Below are 11,173 nucleotides of genomic sequence, written 5' to 3'. Positions count from 1 at the left end.
TTGTTTGTTGGACCTGGCTGTGTGAAAATTGGTTGCTATAGTACTTATGTTACAAGGAGTACAATTCAAAAGTAATTCATTGGCTGTGTGGCACTTTGGGCACCCTAAGATCTTGAAAGGCACTACATAAATATCTTTTTCTCTCCTTTCTTTTGAGGAGCTGGCACAGGAACAATGAGCCAGAGGCCTCCGATGCTCTAAGATTCTGAGTGAAGAGGGAGAGGGGTAGGCAGCTGAAATTCTGGAATGTGGATCCTAGATGGCCAAAGGCATGTCTACCAATGATGGGGTGAAGGGAAAGGAGATTCACAGGATTGGAGAGATGGGACGGCAGTAGGGGCCAGAGGAGGTTACAGAATAAGATAGAAAAGGGCTAGCCAATAAAAAAGGATTTAAGTACCCACCACCACCACCACTCTTATCACCTTACCTATGCCAGCTCCATGTCACCCTCACCAGCCCACACTCACTAACCAGTTGCTGCACAGAACTGGGAGTTAAACCTATAACCTGTCTGGCTCGTTGCACTCTCCCTTCACAATCTAAGCCATCCGCCAACGATGAGGATTGGTTATCCAATTATAGTTTGTTCCTCGTTACCTCAGGGTCCCTGTGCTCCTTGATTTTTCCGATGGGAAGTTTATATATTTGCTGCACCCTGCGTTCATTCAGTGGTTTGTAATCATCCATATAAGTTGTGGGATACGGTTCCCTGTAGTCATCCTAATCAGGAACCCAGAAACAACACACATATAATCAGATTCATGGGAATCCCGACAACGTTTGAGAGTGTTTTGTTAAAAGGGACCAGGTAGTTTAGTTGAGCAACGCTCCCCTGAAACAGATAAGGGTAAAGGGAGATTTGATAGAGATGTTTAAAATCACAAGGTTTAGAGAAAGTGAGTAAAGAGAAGTCGGTTTCAGTGGCTGAAGGATTAATAACCGGAGGGCACAGATTTCAGGTGAGTGACATAAAAGCAAAGGCGACATGAAGAAAATGTTCTTAATTTATGTAACAGGTGATTATGTCCTTCTTCTGTGCTATAATTCCATGATAACATGAATTTAATAACCTGCAATGTCAGCTGTTGCTCAGAGGGCAGCACTCTCACCTCTGAGTCCGAAAGCGGTGGGAACAAGTCCCATTCCAGTAAGTTCAATCCAGTCTGACACACCAATGAGGGAGTGCTACACTACTGGAGGCGCCGTCGTTCAGATTAAATTGGGGCCTTGTCTGCCTGTCTGTCAGTTGGATGTAAAGAAAATCCCATGGCACTGTTTTGACAGAGAATGGAGGTCTTCCCCACACTCATGGCCTGGCTTTCTATGCCACATGTGCTGTCTGATGATAAGACGTAGGAAGACAAGTAGGCCATTCGGCCCATTGAGTCTACCCAGCAATGCAATGAGATCATGGCTGATCTAATAATCCTCAACTCCACTTTCTTGCCTTTTCCCCATAAACCTTGATTCCCTTACTGATTAAAAATCTGTCTATCTCAGCCTTGAATATACTTAACGACCCAGCCTCTACAGCCCTCTGCAGTAAAGAATTCCACAGATTCACTACAGTCTGAGAGAAGAAATTCCTCCTCATTTCTGTCTTAAATGGGTGACCCCTTACTCTGAGATTATGCCCTCTGGTTCTAGACTCTCCCACAAGGGGAAACAACTTTTCAGCATCAAACCTGTCAAGCCCCCTAAGAATTTTATATGTTTCAATAAGGTCGCCTCTCATTTTACTAAACTCCAATGAGTACAGGCCTGACCTACTCAACCCTTCCTCATAAGAAAATCCCTCCATACCTGGGATCAACCTAGTGAACTTCCTCTGGACTGCCTCTAATGCCAGTGCATCTTTCCTTAGATAAGGGGACTAAAACTGTTCACAGTATTCTAGGTGTGGTCTTACTAGTGCCTTGCATAGTTTTAGCAAGACATCCCTGTTTTTATACTCCATTACCTTTGAAATATAGGCCAACATTCCATTTGCCTTCTCTATTACCTGCTGAACTTGTATGTTAGCTTTTTGTGATTCATGAATGAGGACTCCCAAATCCCTCTGTGCTGCAGCTTTCTGCCGTCTTTCTCCATTTAAATAATATTCAGCTCCTATATTCTTCCTGCCAAAATGCATAACCTCATATTTTCCCACATTATATTCCATCCGCCAGGTTTTTGCCCACTCACTTAACCTGTCTCTATCCCTCTGTAGACTCTTTGTGTCATCCTCACCTGTTGCCTTCCCACCTATCTTTGTGTCATCTGCAAACTTGGTGCTAGTACATTCATTTCCCTCATTCATGTCGTTAATATATATTGCAAATAATTGTGGCCCCAGCATTGATCCACTAGTTATAGGTTGCCATCCTGAAAATGCCCCCGTTATCCCAACTCTTTGTCTTCTATTAGTTAGCAAGTCCTCTATCCATGCTAATGTACTACCCCCAACACCATGGGCTCTTATCTTATTAAGTAGCCTTATGTGTGGTACCTTATCAAACGCCTTTTGGAAATCCAAATATATTGCATCCACTGGTTCCCCTTTATCTATCCTGCTTGTTACCTCCTCAAAAATATTCTAATAAATTTGTCAGGCATGATTTCCCCTTCATGAAGTCATAAACAGGCCTATGGTTACCTGGTTTTTATCTCCCTCCCTTTTTGAATAAGGACATTACATTGACAGTTTTCCAATCTTCTGGGACTTTTCCAGAATCTAAGGATTCTTGGAAGATTACTACCAGTGCATCTTTTTTGTGTAGCTACTTCCTTTAATATCCTAGCATGCAATCCAGGGGACTTATTGGTCTTTAGCCCCATTAGTTTCTCTAGTACTTTTTCTCTTGTGGTCGTTATTGCACTTATTTCCTCTCCCTCTTTTTCCCCTTGATTATTTAGTAGTTTTGGAATGCTATTATTATCTTCTACTGTGAAGACTGATGCAAAGTATTTATTCAATTCCTCTGCCATTTCCTGGTTCACCATTATTATTTCCACAGCCTCAATCTCTAAGGGGCCTATGTTCACTTTAGCCTTTCTCTTCCTTATTATATATCTAAAGAAGCTCTTACTGTCCGTTTTTACATTACTTGCTAGTTTACCCTCAAAGTTTATTTTCTCCCTCTTTATTATTTTTTTGGTCATCTTTCGTTGGTTTTTAAAACTTTCCCAATCCTCTGGCTTACCACTAATCTTTGCCACATTGTATGTTTTCTCTTTCATTTTAATACTATCCTAAACTTCCTTGGTTAACCATGGCTGGTTTATCCCCTTCCTAGAATCCTTTTTTCTCACTGGGATATATCTTTGTTGTGAGTCATGAACTATTTTCTTAGACATCTGCCATTGTTCATCAATGATCTTTTCTGCTAAACTCCTTTCCCAGTCCACTCCAGCTAACTCTGCCCTCATCCCTTTGTAATTACCCTTATTTAAGTTTAGCACAGTTGTTTTAGACCCAAGTTTCTCACTCTCAAACTGAATGCTATGGTCGCTGTTTCCTAGGGGATCTTTTACTCTAAGATCATTTATTAAACCTTCCTTTTTATACATTACCAGATCCAAAATAGCCTGATTCCTGATTGGATCCACAACATATTGTTCTAGGAAACTGTCCCGAATACACTCTATGAATTCTTGCTCATGGTTACCACTGCCAATTTGATTTTCCCAATCTACATGAATATTAAAGTCATCCATAATTAATGTACTGCCTTTTTTACATGCCTTATTATCTCCTGATTTATTCTGTGTCCTACACTACTGTTAGGGGGGCATATAGACTACTCCCACTAGTGTCTTCCCCTTATTATTTCTTACCTCCACCCATTGGTTTCTACATCTTCCGATCCAAGATCATTTTTTGCTATTGTATTTATTCCATCTCATACTAACAAAGCTACCCCACCACTCTTTCCTTCTTGCCTGCCCTTTCAAAAAGTCACATACCCCTGACTATTTAGTTCCCAGCGTTGATCTCCAAGACTGTAGCACATGGGCTAGCAGAGTATCACCCTGGCAGTGCAACTGGAGTCGGGAGGGGGAACGAGGTGCAAAGGTGATCCAAGGTCATTCTTCCACCTCTATCCTTGGGTGTGGGTGGGGGGGGAGGGGCAAGATACTACTATCTTGGGTAGAGGGGAGGCAATGGTGATGAATGATTACCAAGAATTTACAGCACAGAAACATGCCATTCCACCCAACTCAGCTATGCCGGAGTTTATACTCCACATGGTCTCTGCCACTATTTACTCTCCATTACCATTGGAATTGTCAGGTTGTCAACCTTGGGTTTCGCAGGCTCATCTTTGGCCAATTTGGCAGCAGATGCCGAATACTTCTTATAATCATGCATGTACGTTGATTCTGGTTCGTACTCCTTTATTTAAGAAACACAAACATCATTGATTAAATAAATAAATAAATAAATGGGAACCAATTAAAGACCGAGACTTTTCAGGCCCATATTGGATGGCTTTGCAGGCAAGTGTAAACTTACGTAGGTACTGTTCCAACGCCATCGCACCAGGTATTGATTTTATGAGGGGAGGATGGTATGTCTGATGGCAACATGAATCTGAAAATAAGGTACTTAAGACAATTAAAGTGCCAACTGACCAGAATTTTATGCAGAGGGGACCACGAGCAGGTGCCAGAGAAGGCCCCACAGATGGAGGATGAGCTACCTCCAGATGTCAGAGCAGCTGTGGTGCCGAAGGCTATGCCTCTCCCTAGAGGCCATCACAGGTGGTGGATGAGCTGAGCCCCATTGACATTGGTGGTCATCTGATGCCAATGCAGGTGAAGGTCACTGTGACCCTTAATTTCAACTCCTCTGGTTCATTCCAGGGGCCCAGCCCAGTGTAGACATTTGTAGCATCTCACAATCAGCAGCACAAATTGCATTAAGGTGGTGACCAATGTCCTCTTTAGAAGGGGCAGCCAATATATCCATTATTGCACTGGTCTGGACAATCAGCCTGAGAGAGCCATTGGGTTTGGCACCATCACTCGATTCCTCCAGATCGAGGGTGTGACTGAACTGCAGCCATGTATTTTTTTTATTCGTTCATGGGATGTGGGCATCACTGCCTAAGCCAGCATTTATTGCCCATCCCTAATTGCCCTGGTTCAGAGGGCATTTAAGAGTCAACCACATTGCTGTGGGTCTGGAGCCACATGTAGGCCAGACCAGATAAGGACAGCAGATTTCCTTCCTTAAAGGGCATTAGTGAACCAGGTGGGTTTTTACAACAATCGACAATGATTTCAGGGACACCATTAGACTTTAAATTCCAGATTTTTATTGAATTCAAATGTTACTATCTGGCGTGGTGGGATTCGAACCCAGGTCCCCCAAGCATTACTCTGGGTCTCTGAATTGCTAGTCCAATAACAATACTGCCTCCCCTATTGGCCCTCAAGGCTCCCATAGGCCTGCTAGCAGCCTTAATTAACAGAAAGGGATTCCATTCCTTCAACATGCATCTGGTCTGCGACCTGCTTCAACATATCTTGCAGGTCTGTGCACTTCCTGGAAGGAACCACAATGCCTATGTACCCTGGTACTCCCAGAGCTCTTCACTCCCACCATGTGCCTTCATACCCACGAAAGAGATGACCGCTGACTGCAGTGAGGAGCCCGAGGACAGAAGCAGAGGAGAAATACAACATCAGAGGATATAGTGGAGCGCGAAGCATCCTCAGGTGAGGCTGATGGTGAGAAAGCTGATGACCAGCCACAGCGTCGTGAAAGACATGAAGGGGCACATGGAAGGCACAGTGACAGAGGCGCAAGGGTGTCTCGGGGCGGGGGGAGTTGTGGGGGGGTGGGGGGGGGGGGGGGGTTGCTGCTCATACATGCACAATTCAGAGGACCCTACTCACATCATCCTTCCAATCAAATAAAGGTCCACATTCGCCCTGTACTGTTGGCATTCACCTCAGTTGCAAGCCCAGGTTCCCGCACCCAATGTCACCTGGTCCTTCTGCACGGTCAGTTCTATTAACCTCCCAAACAGTCCTTTCAGAAAGCCATGTACTTCCAGCCAGTGGAAATGTCAACATAACGCATAACATCTTTATCACAAGCGGTAACTCCCTAACAATCTATTCACTCATGAAGCCCAAGTGCATCTAGTGGGTTTTCTTAATTCCTCTATGAGTGTTCCGAGGTGGTGCTCCTCCTTTGCTGCCAGCTGCTGCAGAAGCAAGCTGCTGACCTTGCTGTCCCGTGTCCTGGGATGACCTTTGCGGCCGTCCTCTGGCTGCCTGAGACCAGGGCTCTGACATGCCGGGCTGGTCCTGAACAAGTGCAGAAGCCCCTTCTATCACTGTAGCAACTGAAGTGCTGGCGTTACTGGCTGAGGAACCCTGGGATGTGGAAGGCAGCAGATCCTCCTTCCTCGCAAGGCAGACTGGTACATCCTGCTGATCTCAGGTGGATGCCTTGCCCCCTCTCGCCTTGTCATTGGTCCACTGAGCACATGGATAAGGTGGTGGCATGCAGGTCCACACACACCCCCAACATCCACTGACTGGTCTGCTGGAACTGGATCACCATGGGAGTCGCAGCCTCTCCCTGGAGGAGACCAATCATGCAGGCAAGAGGGAAATGGCAGCACTCAAAGCCTGGATGGACTCCTTCACTGTCCCAGCCAGGGTATGCCTGCCTTCTAGCAATCTCTGCCAGATCTTCAGGCACTTCATGCTGAATTTCCAGCATCTGCTGTCTTGCTGAAGACTCCAAAGGGCACATCCTCAGTCTAGGGCTCAGCACTGGCTTAACCTCCTATAGTCCTCTGACTGTCATGGCCTGCTCCAATAGCTGGTGTTTGTGCGTGTGTGTGTGTGTGTGTGTGTGTGTGTGTGTGTGTGTGTGTGTGTGTGTGTGTGTGTGTGTGTGTGTGTGTGTGTGTGTGTGTGTGTGTGTGTGTGTATCTAAGCATGAACACTTACCCACTGACATGAGAGTACCTGCCTTGGTGTGTGTGAATGATATGGTGCTGCACTCACTGAAGCTCCCTCCCCCCACTCAGAGTGTCTCTCTGAAGGTGGCAGCTTTCTGCTTTTGTACCTGACCTGCATGAAAGAACAGAAAGATCAAAGGATTTTGACCTTCCAAACACGAGCCTCCAGAATTGGCTGGCATTCAGTGTGATGACTCAGGAATGCCATCCCTCATGCCCACCTAAGGACCCATTGTGCCGGTCATGAGGCTGCTCACCCTCTTGCTCCTGCACTCCTGCCTCATCATCCATGATGGTGCGGCCACAATGGTGCTTTGCCGGTTCCAGAGCCTCCTCTTCCATGGCTGTTAGAATATACAAGAGCACAAGAACTAGGAGCACGAGTAGGCCATTCAGCCTCTTGAGCCTGCTCCACCATTCAATGAGATCATGGCTGATCTGAGTGTGGCCTCTACTCCACATTCCTGCCTGTTCCTACAACACTTGACTCCCTTGTCAATCAAAAATCTATCTAACACAGCCTTGATATATTCAATGACTCCGCCTCCACTTTTCTCTGGGGAAGAGAATTCCACAGACCAAACATCCTCCGACAGAAAAAGAAATTCTCCTCATCTCCATTTTAAATGGGAGACCCATAATTTTTAAATGGTGTTGCCTTGTTTTAGACTCCCCGACATAGGGAAACATCCTCTCCGCATCCACCTCGTCAACTCCCCTCAGGATCTTAACTGTTTCAATAAGATCCCTGAAAAGGGAATCATGTTTGACAAGTCTACTGGAGTTCTTTGAGGACGTAGCTAGCAGAATAGATAAGGGACAACCAGTGGCTGTGATGTATTTAGATTTTCAGAAAGCTTTTGATAAAGTCTCATATAAGAGGTTAGTGCGTAGAATTAAAGCACATGGGATTGGGGGTAATATATTAGCCCGGATTTGGGGAAGGTGGTGGCATTGTGGTATCATCATTGTACTATTATTCCAGAGACCCAGGGTAAAGCTCTGGGAACCCAGGTTCTAATCCCATCACGGCAGATGGTAAAATCGAAATCCAATAAAAATCTGGAATGAGAAGTCTGATGATGACCTAGAAACCATTGTCAATTGTTGTAAAAACCCATCTGGTTCACTAATGTCCTTTAGGGAAGGAAATCTGCTGTCCTTACCTGGTCTGGCCTACATGTGACTCCGGACCCACAGTAATGTGGCTGACTCTTAAATGCCCTCTGAACAAGGGCAATAAATGCTGGCCTAGCCAGCGATGCCCACATCCCATGAACAAATAATAAAACAAATGGATCGAGAATTGGTTAGCAGACAGGAAACAGAGAGTAGGGATAAATGGGCCTTTCTCGGTCTGTGGAATTCTCTTCCCCAGGTGGTGACTAGTGGGGCACCATAAGGATCAGTGCTTCAGCCCCAGCTATTCACAATATATATCATCGATTTGGATGAGGGAACCAAATGTAATGTTTCCAAGTGTGCTGATGACATGAAACTCGGTGGGAATGTGAGTGATGAGGAGGGTGTTAAGAGGCTTCAAGGTGCTTTAGACAGATTGAGTGAGTGGGCAAATACATGGCAGATGCAGTATAACATGTACAGGTGTGAAGTTATCCACTTTGGTAGGAGCAACAGAATGGCAGAGCATTACTTAAATAGTGATAGATTGGGAAATGTCGATGTACAAAGGGACCTGGGTGTCCTTGTACACCAAACACTGAAAGCAAGCATGCAGGTGCAGCAAGCAGTTAAGAAGACAAATGGTATGTTGGCCTTCAATGTGAGAGGACTTGAGTACAGGAGCAAGGATGTCATACTGCAGCTGTACAGGGTCTTGGTGAGACCATACCTGGAGGACTGTGTGCAGTTTTGGTCTCCTTACCTAAGAAAGGATATACTTGCCATGGAGGGAGTGCAGCAAAGGTTCACCAGACTGATTCCTGGGTTGGCAGGATTGTTGTATGAGGAAAGATTGGGTCGACTAGGCCTGTATTCACTGGAGTTTAGAAGAATGAGAGGAGATCTCATTGAAACATAAAGAATTCTGACAGGGATGGACAGACTGGATGCAGGGATGATATTTCCTCTGGCTGGGAGAGGGGGGGGTGGTGTCTAGAGCAAGAGGTCACAGTCTCAGGATACGGGGCAGACCATTTGGGACTGAGATGAGGAGAAACCCCTTCACTCAGAGGGTGATGAACCTGTGGAACTCTCTACCACAGAGGCTGTGGAGGCTAAGTTACTGAATATATTTAAGAAGGAAATAGATTTCTGGACTCTAATGGCATCAAGGGGTATGGGGAGTGCTTGGGTGTACCGCGTTGAGATAGAGGATCAGCCACGATCATATTGAATGGCAGAGCAGGCTCGAAGGGCCAAATGAACTACTCTTGCTCCTATTTTCTATGTTTCTATGTTTGTCATTCTTCTTGGATACAGGCCCAACCTGACCAATCTTTCCTCATACGATAACGCCTTCATCTCAGGAATCAGTTGAGTGAATCTTCTCTGTACTGCTTCTAATGCAATTGTATGCTTTTTTAAGTAAGGAAATGGGAGTTTGTCGCTTTCTTTGGTACTGGCGGCTCTCTTACCCTTCAGAAACAAAGAAGAGGAATGTTAGTTGCCCCACAATAATCCCTAAGTGGGTGGCAGCTTAGCTAAGCATTTTTGGGGCACTCAAATGCGATTGGCATTGAGCCACTCTGGAGTGACCTCGCGAGGATTGCCATTCACAGACAAATGCCCATTGACCGAGTTACTTCCATTCCTATTATAAGGGCTGATGTGCCCTGACCCCATTGTCACCAACTCGATGGACCGACCCTCCCCAACAACCTCACCCTCATACTTTATCTGTTAACCCCTAAAGGAACTGGGGTGTGGTGCTCACTTCGATAGAGCAAAGAAGGTTGTTGATCCACCTGCGACAGTGTGACCAGAGGGTGGTCCCATAGCTATTGACCCTCCTGGGTAATCTCCACGGAGGCTTGCTTGATGAGGTAGGGAGGTCTCCTCTTTCTGGGCCCTGGGGAAGAGGACCTCCTGTTTTTTCCCCAAGTCGAAGCAGAACCTACCGGCAGTGGTCACTGATCTTCCCTCTGCCATGCTGAGAGTGCCTCAATGCTCAAGGCCTCACCGTGTTGCTTCACTGAGCTCAGCCTTCTCCCACTGGCAGCGCTGCAGCGCTGGCCGGCTCTTCAAGAGAGGCTTCAGTCAGGGATGTCCTCAGCCGCATCCCGGGTCCTGGCATAGAGGGTACTAACATAGCCAAGGGCGTCAGGTGAATACGTGATAGTCACCCTCAATGCCTGCCTCCATCCCTGGAATGGTTGTCTCACCACCAACCCCCCACCCCCCCGACCAGACCCTCCTGCTCCACTTGCCAACAGTTAATTGGACAGCCAGAGAGACAGTGTTGCTACAGAAGATCAGTCGGGGGCGTCAGCACCACCATCTTGGGGTCCCGGCTGCCACTTCTTGGCTCTGTACAGAAAATACTGGCCAAAATATCCAAAGCAGGATCATAGAAAAGGCAGCTTATTGGCCTGAAGATCACGTGATATTCAACCAGTTTAATTCCCGAGGAACATAGGAATAGGAGAAAGCCATTCGGCCCTTCAAACCTCTTCCGTTATTCTGATTTGGATGCCAACTCAGTGATGCTACCCTTGTTTCATATCCCTTGGTGCTCTTACCCAACCAAAACCTCATCAGGTCAGGCAGCATGTGTGGAGAGAGAGAGACAGCAAGCTGCCCTGCTGAAAGGTGATCAACCTGAAACATTAATTCTGTTTCTCTGCTCAGATGCTGCTTGAGCATTTCCAGCATTTTTTGCTTTCATTTCAAAATCTATTAACCTGCGTTGTGAAACCTTCAGCACGCTTACACTATTGACCCAGTATCAACTACCATTGGTGGAAGAGAGTTCCAAACCTATTCTTCCCTTTGCATACAGATTTCACTCCTGAGAGGTCTGGCCCCAATCTTTAGGCTATGTCCTGAGTCCTGGTTTCCCCAACTAGTTTTGCTCCAATTACCCTGTCAATATCTTGAAGCCTTCAATCAAATTCTTTTAAAATTTATTCTTCCATGGGATATGGGTGTCACTGGCAAGGCCAGCGTTTGTTGCCCATCCCTAATTGCCCTTGAACTCAGTGGCTTGCTCAGATCCACATTGTTGTGGGTCTGAATTCAGA

This window comes from Carcharodon carcharias, chromosome 1, assembly GCF_017639515.1.
Source record: "Carcharodon carcharias isolate sCarCar2 chromosome 1, sCarCar2.pri, whole genome shotgun sequence".
NCBI lineage: Eukaryota > Metazoa > Chordata > Chondrichthyes > Lamniformes > Lamnidae > Carcharodon > Carcharodon carcharias.
Note: the sequence above shows the minus strand (reverse complement) of the source record.